Below are 14249 nucleotides of genomic sequence, written 5' to 3'. Positions count from 1 at the left end.
GGTCGTAGTTATAGGTCTTGGGTCTATTCGCTGGCACGGTCGTAGTTATAGGTCTTGGGTCTATTCGCTGGCACAGTCGTAGTTACAGGTCTTGGGTCTGATTGCTGGCACAGTCGTAGTTATAGGTCTTGGGTCTGATCGCTGGCACAGTCGTAGTTATAGGTCTTGGGTCTGACTGCTGGGACAGTCGTAGTTATAGGTCTTGAGTCTGATTACTGGCTCAGTCCTGATCACATTATTTCAAGCCACTTCTAAACAAGCTCAGATGCAGAACAAGGTCATTTTCATTCATTGAGTTTGAGGATTGAAGAGCTTGCAAACAGCTAGGATATATCATTCCAACATCTACCCTACTGAATTCCTAGTTCATTTGTTTTTATTTCAAAGACTACTATATTTACACTAATTGTAAAGCAGGGTATTGAGAAAGATAGAAGGAAGATAGAAGATGTTTCAAAATAGATTTCATTGAAATTGGCAATGTTAACAAGAGGGTTACACCTGATAGAAATCAGGGTTTCCACTGGGTAAACCCAGCTTACACAACAGAGTAATCATTCCTGCAATAGTCAGGAATGATATTGCATTGCCTGAAACAGACACGGTGTGCGTGCATATCACTGAATTGCCTGAAATAGACATGGTGTGTGTGTGCGTGTATATCAGTGTATTGATATTGCATTGACTGAAATAGACATGGTGTGTGTGTGCATGCATATTAGTGCATTGACTGAAATAGACATGGTGTGTGTGTGCGTGTATATCAGTGTATTGATATTGCATTGACTGAAATAGACATGGTGTGTGTGTGCATGCATATTAGTGCATTGATATTGCATTGACTGAAATAGACATGGTGTGTGTGTGCATGCATATCAGTGCATTGATATTGCATTGACTGAAATAGACATGGTGTGTGTGTGCATATCAGTGCATTGATATTGCATTGACTGAAATAGACATGGTGTGTGTGTGTGTGTGCATATCAGTGCATTGATATTGCATTGACTGAAATAGACATGGTGTGTGCATGCATATCAGTGCATTGATATTGCATTGACTGAAATAGACATGGTGTGTGTGTGCGTGTATATCAGTGCATTGATATTGCATTGACTGAAATAGACATGGTGTGTGTGTGTGCATGCATATCGGTGCATTGATATTGCATTGACAAATAGACATGGTGTGTGCGTGCATATCAGTGCATTGATATTGCATTGACTGAAACACATGGTGTGTGTGCATGTCAGTACAATTATCCCTTTTAACAGCTGTCGCAAGCACTGTCCCTTCAGTGGGAGATGTCATCTCTCCTGGTTGTTTACTGATGAAATTGTTTCTGGAAACACATAAATATGTCTCTTACACCAGGAAACATGCTTTCTCCAAACGTGATTGGAATGTAGCTCCAATCTAATGCTGAGTGTCCAGAGGAGCATATGAAACCCAGAATGACTATGTGTGTTCTCTTACCATTCTCTTGCTCTTCCTGAATAGATCTTTATTTACCAAGCTTACTAACTATTCTGATGTCTAGCTGTAATTTCTGTCCCCCTCTGTAACTGTGAGTTTGCATTTACTCACATATCCACAGTTGCAATGAGGGCTGTTACAATTTTTCTAAAACCAGTCATTACAGAAATCTTTCAGAAGGGTGGAAGCCTGCTATATAATGACAGAAGCAGAAACAGCGAAAAGGAAGAATAGAGAAAAAAAACAGACAGTTAAACTCTATTGGCAAAAACACAATGACATACACAATCTTATTGCTCAGCATCCTTTCCTTTGACAGAATTTTCTATAAAACATGTTTTGTCCTTTTATCCAATCCTGGTTCAACCCTGATCTCCCTTTAAAGTTTCAGCAACCCCTCCCCCCTCCCCTTCTAGAACCTGATTCAATGCTCACAAAGCAGTCGCCACACACTTTGTAACAGACATGGCCCATCTGCTTTGAAGTAGAAGCCTGTCCTTAACCATCAATGAAACTTCAACCCGACTAAAAAGACTGATTTGGGATGGTGGTTTGAAATGCGCTGTCAGGTGTGACAGTGTCAACGAGATCAGAAGGGAAAGTAAACGGCAAGACTGCTAATCTGGAATTCGTAGAAAGTGTTTGATCGGGGTGAATGAGGCGCAGTTTGCACAGATCACAGCAGAACACAATGTAACAGACAAGCCTGTGTTTGATCTGAGTGGGCATTGTCTTGGACGATGACCACAGTCAAGTCTGCTGTTGATCCAGGGGCAGGATAGAGGATATGGAAGTTACATAGAAATGTCGGATTTGTGGGACTGCTATCTAGATTTTCTTCAGATCAGAGGAACATGCTCTGGGACTGCTCACCATACACCAGTGGCAGGAGGGTTTGCGAAAATAGATTGGATGTCATTACAAAGAGTGCTAAAAATAAGAGAGCACAAACACTGAATGGGGCTGATTCCCAGTGGTCTTGAGTTCCTGGAGGCAATGGATATTTCTTCACATTGCTAGCTGACTCAAAGGCATATTTTCTGAGAGGAATAAAAAAAATGGTAACACAATAAAACTAGAAAGACAACTGAAGTTCTAGCTGGAGTGCTCACAGAATATGGCCTGTAATTTTGGTTTCAGTTTTTTTTCAGTGTTGCATGAGAGCAACCAGGACATGTGTTAAGGGCTCTATTCACAAAACCTTTACCCTTTGCACACTGTGAACATTCTGCTCTTTTCAGGTCTGCCTGTCATGAGTTTTAAAATCCATTTAAAACTGTACTTTCATTTAGAAATGTCCTCTTAACTGTAATTTAGTTTCTCTCCCACCTAAAACTGTAAAATTACCAGTGGTGGTCACAACCCTCAGGAACTAGGATCAGGAAGAATTTTAATAATGCCATGCATGCTTTTGATTTTACACAAAATAGTTTGACAGGTGCACAGGCTCATCTACTTTGGATTCTTTACTAGAATCAGTGTGAAGAAGTTCATTGCCTGGGATTGTCTGCTGCTTCTGTCATCCCATCAACATCTTTTGTAAAAAAAATATATATATTATTTCGGGTTGGTAAGCATTCATGGTTATGTAGAGAGATTTAGCATGCTTTCTAGTAATTGTTGTGCTTTGTGCCATGGTATACGGTAATTAAAACCATAGCTATTGAAATGCTGCACTGCCTATCAAAAAATATCTCTGTTGGCTTGGGGCAGCAGTGAAATGTGTTTTAATTGGGAAGTAATCCCTGAAGTTTCTCCTATGAATATTTCACTACGCTTAATATGTTGTTAAAATAAAATAAAAGTTCTCCTGATTACAGACCTGATTAACTGCGCTTTGGTTGATTGTCTGAAGTCTGACGAAGGCTATTATGCAAATTTGAAGATACAAAAATAACACACTTGCCACTGCATTGTGTGCAATTACGTCATCAATCAGAATTACAATGGGCCGTTTGTTTTGTTTAAAGGACAGTTTTTTTAAAGAGAATTATAAACATATTTTTGGGATTAAACAATGCTTTAAATACAGAATGCACTCCTAACCCTCTCTGAAACAATGGGCTTTAAAAACAGAATACCTTCTAACCCTCTCTGAAACAATGGGCTTTAAAAACAGAATACCTTCTAACCCTCTCTGAAACAATGGGCTTTAAAAACAATGTCTTAACAAAGCAGTCCTTCATGTTTTGTGCCCTATAAGTACTGGGGGAAGTTCAGGCACTTGTAGGCACTTGTTTATCTCTGAGTGATTTGTAAACAGCTCGATGTATTTTCAGTCTGCAGTATGGATATGAAATTTAATACACAACAGGCTTCAGTTGCTGGACAGTATTTTTAATCACGTGCTAAAGCGGAATTTAAGTAATTTTAAAACTCATGTTGAAGTCTTTTTAGGCTTTTTTAGGGAAGTTATTCACAAATCGTAATAGCTACTGTAGTATATTGGAAGCAGAATTTGCAAATACAAAGGCTTCAAGGCCGCATCAGTAAAAAGGTCACTTCACAATAATTGTGGTAGGTACAGTGACCCATAGGGGGTGCTGTTTTCCATCATTCAGGTTTATTGGCATTCAAAGGTCAGCATGTTGTCTGTGTTGGACATGGCTGAACTGGTTACACAGCCCAGATGGTAGTCCATGCAACTTTATGTAAGTTATGGTTGTACATCAGCACCCAGAGTGGAAGTTATGCAATGGGGTGCATGTCACATGGCAGCTCTCCCTCCCAGATTCCAGGGCACTCTCTCTCACAAATGCAATCCCCTTTCTTTAGATCTCATAAGCAGTCAGTACAATATAATAACCATACACTTTAAAATGAGAGCAGACCAGAAAAAACAAAACAATGCAGAGTTTAAGAAATACAAACACAACGACAAACATCAAGGGAATGGGGATCTTTTGGAAGCCCTTCTTCAAAGTTTTTCAATCGGTTTCAAATCCAGTAGAGGACAGAATGGGTGAAAACCTCTCCTCTTCACTGCAGGGCGTCCTGGATGGTAGGTCTTCCAGCAGCTTTAGGGGATACATCAAATAATCTTTTTTTTCTTTTCTTTTTGTAACTTGAAATTTAAAAATACGTCCTCCAGCAAAGCCAGGTGTGCAGCATATGCTTGAGCAGAAAGAGTTGCGTGTGGCTGTGTCTGATAGGAGGTGCGCACAACGGGAGCCATTTTAATTTGCTGACATCAATGTTTTCTCTTTCACCTGAAAAACAACAAAGAAATATGTAAACTAATGTCTGTCTGACAGGCAGACACCTCAATATACCCCCAGATCATGTTACTCTCAATAACCTGTTCCTAGGAATGTCTTTAACAAGTTTTATCACATTTAAATAAGCAGTTCTCTAGCTATACACAATACATGGGGGTGGGACATGTATTGCCCCTTTTATCCCACTCGGACCTCTTACTTACTAAATATTGTGGTATCCCTGAATAGATGAATATCTCCTCTTTAAAATATCTGAATTCCCATCTGTATCCTGATTTAGTATCAATTTGTGAAACTCTAAAGTGTGACAAACAACGGTCTTTGTCTCAACCAGCTTTTTAAATCAACGTTCAGTAACAAGCATCTTGTACTCAGCAGGATCAATGGAAGAGACCTGGGCCGCTGAATGTACAGGCCAGGGATCCCAAGTACTGGTATTTAAAGGTACAGGTTCATTGGAAATCACCTCCAGTCCTCACAATCCCCCAATGCTTCAGAATAACATTATTTTGTGGATTTCAGTTTGTTCAGGGAAAGTGAAAGCCAGGGAAATAACACAAAACAAATGTCTGTCATCAGGCACAATGTCATCTTCATAAACAGTGTGAATTCCCCTGGCTCCATCCCTGCTCCTTTGATCGATGCCTCTCCGTCTGCTTCAATAAAACACATGGAATTTCCTTGGAAATCATTCTTTGTGAGATGTCATATCGGAGCGCTACATTACAGAACGGGAGAGAGGCAGCTGTTTTGATAATTGGGCTACAGAATGGCCAAACATTGATGAGAGTATCAAAAAAAAACTATTGGGCAATTCAAATACAGTGGAGCCAGTCCAGGAACCTATCAAATAATAAGAGGGTGGCCTTTCCATCGTTTCTGATAAGGAATACATACCAGAGAATTGTATAGTTTTATAACTTATTGATTTATCTGGTTACCATGTTATTGGACAGTTTACTATCATAGATGTTATTTATATTGATTTTACATACAAACTATGCTAATTTACTGTGTGCAAATGAGTTGATGTTGCAATCAGAGCGGTCAGTAGTTTGCAGCATGTTAGTCTTATTAGAGCGGTAATTGAACAGAGGTTTGATGATTTAGTTCTAGCAGCCTGCCAGAGACATGTTAGGCAGGCTAGATCAGTCACATTCGTGCTATATTAGGATGCTCCAGCTCCATCTAGTGCACAGCAGTGTACTGCCATCAAAGCAGAAGGAAACTGGATCCTAGTGGCAGAGCACTAGAAGGCGCTGGGTCTTGCTTCTAGTAAGAAACTCTGGCGGGTCTAGCCTACGCTACAGACGTCTTTGGCAGACAACTATAACTGAGAGGTGAAAGCTCCTTAACACAGACAAAAAAAACATAACATGATTATAAAGCATTCAGAATGTAATAGTGGAGCTACCTCCTGTTTAAACAGACATTTTGATTGAACATTATATAACGTTGCAGGGGGGCAGTGTTAATTTACAAGGCCTAGCAGGAACCTCCATAACTCCTGACAGCCATACACAATACAGACACCATTTCACATGGTGATGTACAACTTGCTTTGGTTTGTATTAAACCAGTATTAGTCCTTCAGCTGCCAATAACAGACTTTATCTGATGCTGAATGCTTTACTCTGGCCATGAGAGAAAGTAAAGAAAACAAACAAAACAACTTGAGAAAAATGGACTTCCACTGTATCTGCCCACTAAACTAAATTAATTCTCAAAGATAGTACTGTGTGGTGTTTTCAGACCCGTCAACTGTCCCGTATTCACCAAGAGTCTCCCGTATATTAGACCCTTCTCCCGGACATCTCCCTTATGTTAAACCCCCTTATGTCAGCAAACTGTTAATTTCTGCAAAAGTCATGTCTGGTGCGTGGTTACTGCAATCCCCATCTGTACCTAGCAGGGTTTAGGACCCAGGGGAGCCCTGTGGCAGGCATGCAATCAGCATGCGAGGCAAGTTCACATGCTTAGCCATGCACCTGCAGCCCCCGTCCCCCGCTGCTGCTCTACAGGGGAAACAGTAAAAAAGGTATCATGGATTGCACCCCCCCACCCCACTCCCGATTTTGTATTTTCAAAAGTTGACAGGTATGTGTTTTGTGGAATGTTTTATTATCTGCATGGTGCTATAGATGGTTGTGACAGGTTGACCAAGGTAAGGAGACTCAGAGTCAGGATATGCAGGGAAAATAAAAGACTTTTAATTAAACAAAATACACAAAACAAAAAGGCACAATGGCCAACCAAAAAGACAAACACAAAAACAGGCTTTAAACAAAATATACCAAAAAGAACCACTCACTTTCTCACACAAGTCTTCTCAATCTCACAAACACTCACCAACTAACATACCCAACCACTCCCTTTTATACACCTCATTAGCCCAGGCACATTCCACACATTCCTCACACAACCTCACTGAACCACACCCCAAACTCACTCTAAACAATACAAAAAACACAAAACCACCACAAAATAGGCTGCACCCCATCACACACCTCCCCTCCTTGTGCGCAGCACAACATGGCCTAAATGGCCACCTCCCCCCTTAAAGTCCCCAAATCATCTCTTCTGGTGCGGGGGAGAAGGCAGAGGCTTCCCCTGGCCCACAAGCAGTCCGGTGGTCCCAAGCAAAGATAGTCCGGCAGCCCCGGGCCATAACAGTGGACCCTCGGGAGGCGACGGCAGCAGCGGACCCTCGGGAGGGGAGCCCCTGGCCATGAAGGCAGCAGCGGGAGCTCAGGCGAAGCAGGACCCTCGGCGACCCCAGGCGAAGCAGGACCCTCGGCGACCCCAGGCGAAACAGGACCCTCGGCGACCCCAGGCGAAACAAAAGCGGAGCAACAGGCAACCCCAGGCGATGCGGAGCAGCAGGCAACACCAGGCGATGCAGAGCAGCAGGCAACCCCTGGCGATGCAGAGCAGCAGGCAACCCCAGGCGATCCTGACATGGTATCCCTGAGCGGCGTGGCTGTGGTATCCCTGGGCGGTGCGAGGCAAGCATCCTTGGGCGGTGCGAGGCAGGCATCCTTGGGCGGTGTGAGGCAGGCATCCTTGGGCATGGCCAACAGTGCAGGAACCTCCGGCCAGGGTGGCAGCGGCCAGAGTTCCTCTTCCCTGTTGGCAACAGGAGGTAGAGCCCGCTCCAGCTCCTCTGATAGCGGAGGCGGGAACAGCAGCTCGTCTCCCTCTGGTGGCGGAGGCCGGAACAGCAGCTCGTCTCCCTCTGGTGGCGGAGGCGGGAACAGCAGCTCGTCTCCCTCTGGTGGCGCTGCCGGCTCCGACAGCGGGGGTAGAGCTGGTGGCACTGCCGGCTCCTCCGACAGCGGGGGTAGGGCTGGTGACGGGCGTCTCCGCTAGGCTTCCTTTAGCAGCAAAAACAGCGTCTGCTGTGGAGCCTGAGCTTCACGCCCTCGTCCCTCCCCCCAAAAAATAGGGGTTTGGGCCTTCAGCTTCTCCCCTCCGGACACGGGACGCACTGGCTCCTCCCCTCCAGACACGGGACACACTGGCTCCTCCCCTCCAGACACGGGACACACTGGCTCCTCCCCTCCAGACACGGGACACACTGGCTCCTCCCCTCCAGACACGGGACACACTGGCTCCTCCCCTCCAGACACGGGACACACTGGCCCCTCCCCTTCCGGCTCTTGCAATGGCAGCTCCTCCTCCTCATACTGGGTGGGACAGATGGCCACCGTGTGCCCATATGCCACACAGCTGGGGCACAACTCTGCCGCGAGCCTTTTTAAAAACAGCTCCCAGTTGTCATCTGCCTCCTCCTGGGCCAGCTCCATTTTTTTTTTTTTTTTTTTTAAACAAAACAAACAAACAAAAAAATCCTGCACTCCTGCTCCGAGTCTCCAGAGGAGCTATCCCACTTCGGACACCAGCTGTGACAGGTTGACCAAGGTAAGGAGACTCAGAGTCAGGATATGCAGGGAAAATAAAATACTTTTAATTAAACAAAATACACAAAACAAAAGGCACAATGGCCAACCAAAAAGACAAACACAAAAACAGGCTTTAAACAAACTATACCAAAAAGAACCACTCACTTTCTCACACAGGTCTTCTCAATCTCACAAACACTCACCAACTAACATACCCAACCACTCCCTTTTATACAGGTGTGAATTGTCCAATTAGCCCAGGCACATTCCACACATTCCTCACACAAACTCACTGAACCACACCCCAAACTCACTCTAAACAATACAAAAAATCACAAAACCACCACAAAATAGGCTGCACCCCATCACAATGGTGCTATAGGCTGTGTAGTCCAGTGGTTAAAGAAAGGGGCTTGTAACCAGAAGGTCCCTAGTTCAAATCCCAGCTCAGCCACTGACTCATTGTGTGACCCTGAGCAAGTCACTTAACCTCCTTGTGCTCCGTCTTTCGGGTGAGATGTAATTGTAAGTGACTCTGCAGCTGATGCATAGTTCACACACCTTAGTCTCTGTAAGTCGCCTTGGATGAAGGTGTCTGCTAAATAAACAAATAATAATAGAGTACAAAACAACAATGCATTTATGCATTTATCAAGTATGCATTTCACTGTGTAGCACAACCAACTTTAGATACATTTTGGCCCCGACCACCAATCAGGAATCAGATGCTAGAGAATGGGAGGTGAGAGGTGGGGAGGAATGGACATACGTGAGGAGTAATGTGAAGGAGAGAAAGAAAGGGGAGGTGCTAGAGGAGAAGTGAAAGAAAAGGGGGTGGCTCAAGGCTGCAGTAAAAAAAAAAACAGAAGAAAGTTATTTTTGACATCTTCAGCTAAAGAAATAAATATCTGCTAGTTATTACATTCTTTAGCATTGGTGTATTGCTGTGTGTATTAATCTGTATATAATAGGTGTATCAGGCTTGGGCAAAACACTAAGGTAAATGTATTTTCAATACAATTTTAAATGACAAAATACCTTTCATAAAACAAAACAAGTTTTCATAGGTCATACAGAAAAATCTATTTTATCAATAAAGGAACTGAAACAGTTGACAAGTTTCAAGCTCCACGGAGCAGACATGCAGTGTGTCCTTGTTTCCCTCGGCAGTGACCACAGCTCGGGCCCTGTTACTAACACCGGTCACTACATTTTGATAGATATCTGGTGGAATATTGTGCCAATTCTACTTCAGAGCGTTTGACATTTCAGCGGGTTGGTGGTCCCACAGTGGTTTGATGGAGTTTAAGTTGTCACTCTGGGCCAGCCACAGCAGATGTTCAAGATAATTGTCCATGAACCACTGTCTAACACCTGGAGATTTCCGGTGGAAAAATAGCACCCATGATCACGTGACTCGCCGGTCCGGAGATCCTCCTGCTGACAGGAGGAAGCTCGACTTAGAGACTGACGTACATAGAATTAGGCACTGCGGAAAATCGGGAGGAAAGCAGAAAAAACTATTGGGCACATGACTAAATAAAAATAATTCTCCTTCAACAAATCCTTTTTTATATAGAAGTTGTTCTGTAGTTTCGTTATAGCTTTTACATTTATTATGCTAAACAATTAATTAGATCTCAACATTATTTCTCGAGGCCTATGACTCATATTTGTGATCTTGCATCAATTGTAGGCATATTATTAGTAAGATGTAGTATTTATAGAAACACTTTTGGTTGCAACATTACATATTTTCCTTACTGAAAGGCTAGATTTTCCAGAGATTGCTTTCAGCTTGAGCTGTAAATTGAAATACAGACTCGAACAAAGTATGGTGTAATTTTCTGTTAGCTTTTCTACAATTACTATGCTTGTATCTTTTTATATTTCTACCCTCTTCTTCGATGGGAATGCAATTACATTTATTAATTTTAATAAAGAACACAGTTACGTTTAAATCACATTGGCCTTGGTTATTATTAGAATGAAATGAAAAACGGCACATCTTTATTTTAAACTATCTCCAGATGTTCAGTTTTTTTCTACATTTTTTTTGTGAACAATTATTTTTATTAATTTTTTTCCCTTTCTTTTCTCCACCCTTTGGCAATAGAGAAATGGGGTAGGCAATGCAATTAAAATGTCACATTAATACAACATAATATTCAGACAAAAACAAGACTAAGTGTAGCCGAGTCATAGATCTCTCCAAAGAAATAACGTCAAGGAAACAGTCTAACCAGATAGAGGAAAAGGAGATACATTTGTTTAATAATTGAGTAGTTTTATGAGAATATGTGGCTGAAGGGTGGGATGTGTCTAACACTGGATTGAATAGCTGATTGAAATATCCCAATATAACAGTGATATTCCCCAGTGAGGCCAATGCATGTTTCATCTGGTCGAAAAACTGTGCGTCTAAGATATTTGGTGCATAGAGAACGGAAACACAGATTACTCAACAGCGTGGTCACATAGCAAAATCTCCCCTCAGTCATTACCTTGAGGATGAATTTCAAGGTACTGTCTCTTGGAAAGAATAAGGACACCTCTATGTTTATTCTGAGCAGAGGAATATGCAGTTACCTTGTAATGTTTATTTTGAAAACGAGCAACATCACTTGAAACCAAGTTTCCTGCAAGCATGCAATATCAATCTTTGTCCAAGAGATAATCAAAGAACTGTGCTCTCCTTACAGGATGACTGGTCCCTCGTAAATCCCAGGAGTTAATGACAACACTAACCATGGTCAAAGACAGGAAGAAACATCAGGGAGAGTGAACGAGTAAAAGACATAGCACTCAGAAAACAGATATGAGACATGGAGAAAGATAACTCATCATACAGCAATATCCTATAGGACAGTAGCATAGTACTGACAAAAACACAGTAAAATAAAGTGAGAAGGGAGCGTGGTTACAAAAATTTAGGATGATTAAGAAGAGATTAAGCCACAGGGAACACACTGCATAAATCTCAAGCCTCAGTTAACATCTGTACTCCCTCTCACTCGCAGATTCCGCTCCCTATCTACCCCCAAATGTGAAACACATAAAATCAACTAGTCAGGTTAAATGTGTTTGTATTTCAGGAACCATTGAGGACAGACACCAATTTTGGAGAACGTGTGGAAGTTGTTGATTGCACAAGGAATTGTGACTATTAGATATTTTAGCAATGTAGAATACATTTTCCATTACATAAGCAAGAGGGTGGGGGGCGTGAGAGACTAGCTTTATCCTGGTTTAAACTGGACCCGAGTGGCTGCTAATAAATCGCACTTAATGAAGACAACTTCAAGCTTTGTGACTTGGTTGTGGGTGTACCCTAAGGTTAAATCTGGAGCCCTCTGCAGTATTTCTTGTATATTATGAAACCTATAAATCAGATCTGTGCTCCTGGTTTTAATTACTGGCTCAGTGCTGATGGCACAGCATTTTCACCGTGGACTGCCTCCCTGAAGGAGATTCATTAGTGGAAGGCGAATTCTTTGAGAAAAAAATTGTTTGAGCCACTCCAGATTTCACTAAGCTTTATTAGGTGCGTCTGAGGGAAGACAAAACCCTAGATGTCACAAATTCTGTAGTGTTTTTTCAAACAGAGTATGACACTTACAATAATCCTTACAGAGTGTGACTACACATCTGTTCAGAAGAGTTGTTTCTGCTCTACAGAACATAAGTCCACGAGGAAGGTGCTCAAAGAGTGACTTAAAATATAGAGCTAGCAACATACTTCCATTAAATCTTTCCTCGTATGACTCGCTCAGTAATCTCATTTTACTTTACAAAAGACCCAAACATTATGGGAAATGTGTTTTAGATTTGTGATGGTATTTTTTAAGCTACCATTGAATTAAATGCACTGATCCCTCCTTCCAGATATTTCAATGGTGCACTTCAACCACATCCCTGCCTTCTATTACAAGATAAGAGAAACTTCCAGAATTCAATACGTTTAGAATATAAGTCTTTCAGTGCTTTCAATTCTGGCCAAAACGCTTGTCATTGAATGTATTATGTTTCTTTTACTATTTCTAAGTTCACCAGTATTGTGTGTTTGATCACTATGGATGACGATGTCACAAAGGAATGTACAGAGACTGGAAAGTCACTGGGAAACAGCGACTGATTACAGGCAAATAGGTAGGAAATTAATACAGGAAGAAAGACCTGTACAGAGACCCAAATCTTTTTCTCATTTTTAAAGTTTAAAATAGAAGTACAAACTCTACAAAATCATCAAGATATTTTCAATAGGATCTAATTGGAGGGAATTTCCATTACGTTTCTACCTATTCCCAGTGCTTAATTTGAGCCGGATCCTGCCGGAACAGGATCCGGCACCTCTCAGATTTTACTTTTTTTGTTCCGGCACCTAATTTGCTCGGATCCGGTACCTCTCGCGGCATGATTTATTATTTTTCCACTGTTTGCACTGTAAACATTCTAATAAAAGCGATCAGAGTTAAAGTTGCTTCTGCCTCCTCGTTATTTCTCCTGCCCCCCGTAAAAGCGCATCCTATCTTGCCACACCGATTCCAGACCTGCTCTCATATTTGTACATAGAGGTTATGGGGCGGGCCGGCGAGGTAAGTAACTGATCTTGAAACAGTGGTGGTCAGCTAGTGAGAGGTCCCTACGTAATCGCGTCACGTAGCCTAGGCTAGTTGTCGCTACTGAATTTGAAACGTGTCGTGGGAAAGGAAAGCCAAATAAAAAATGAGGGGGAAACTGCTCCTGATGGCGATGCCTTAGCTAGCAGCGCTGTCTGCGCTTAATCCTGCCAGTTCAGCACCACCACCGGCACATCCTCCACTAGCTAGTTAGCCTACTAGTGAGTCTGACTCGGCAGGAGAGGGAGACGGGATCGGGGAGGACTAGTGATGGGCAGTTCAATTATTTTTAGTGACTCGATTCATTTGATTCAGTTCAGTTTGGTGAATCGATTCATTTCGTTCATTTGATTCACTGATTCAATGACACAAAACCAATCAATATAGACCGCATTAAGATTGTTTACGTAGTTTTATTTGAACCGGAAAGAACGAGTCGTTCACGAACTGCACATCACAAAAGCTAGGGAGAATCTATATTTGGTTGACTGGGTTCATAAACATTAAATTTTAATATAGTTTGACAAAAAAATAATAATATATATTTAGAATACTGGAGATAACATAACAGTTTGAACAATTAGCATTGTTTAGCCATCAGTATCAATCTAATCTAATTTAATGTAATGTTTAAAAAAAAAAGTCAATTGCATTTCTTATGTGTTTTTTTTCTATACATTTGGCGTCACCCATTGTTTTTTTACAACAACAAAAAAGAGAGGCTCGAACTGTGCAAAAGTTTTAGGCAGGTATGAAAAAATGCTGTAAAGTAAGAATGCTTTCAAAAATAGACATGTTAATAGTTTATATTTATCAATTAACAAAATGCAAAGTGAGTGAACAGAAGAAAAATCTGCATCAAATCACTATTTGGTGTGACCACCCTTTGCCTTCAAAAGAGCATCAATTCTTCTAGGTACACTTGCACACAGTTTTTGAAGGAACTCGGCAGGTAGGTTGGCCCAAACATCTTGGAGAACTAACCACAGTTCTTCTGTGGATTTAGGCAGCCTCAGTTGCTTCTCTCTCTTCAT

The 14249-nt window shown here is 41.9% G+C and overlaps 1 protein-coding gene across 1 annotated transcript in view; it reads right to left on the bottom strand.

Moving 5' to 3' along the window:
- Window positions 1-3792: 3792 nt before the first annotated feature.
- The window catches only part of LOC117429675 (CD276 antigen), an 84090-nt gene continuing 73633 nt past the window's right edge, over window positions 3793-14249 (bottom strand). The window contains exon 8 of the mRNA XM_058998428.1: window positions 3793-4685. The gene's annotated coding sequence lies outside the window, so the exon portion shown is untranslated. The remainder of the gene's footprint in view (window positions 4686-14249) is intronic.

The sequence above is a fragment of the Acipenser ruthenus genome, chromosome 24, assembly GCF_902713425.1.
Source record: "Acipenser ruthenus chromosome 24, fAciRut3.2 maternal haplotype, whole genome shotgun sequence".
In the NCBI taxonomy this organism is placed as follows: Eukaryota; Metazoa; Chordata; class Actinopteri; order Acipenseriformes; family Acipenseridae; genus Acipenser; species Acipenser ruthenus.
Note: the sequence above shows the minus strand (reverse complement) of the source record. Positions and strands in the feature narration are given on the sequence as shown.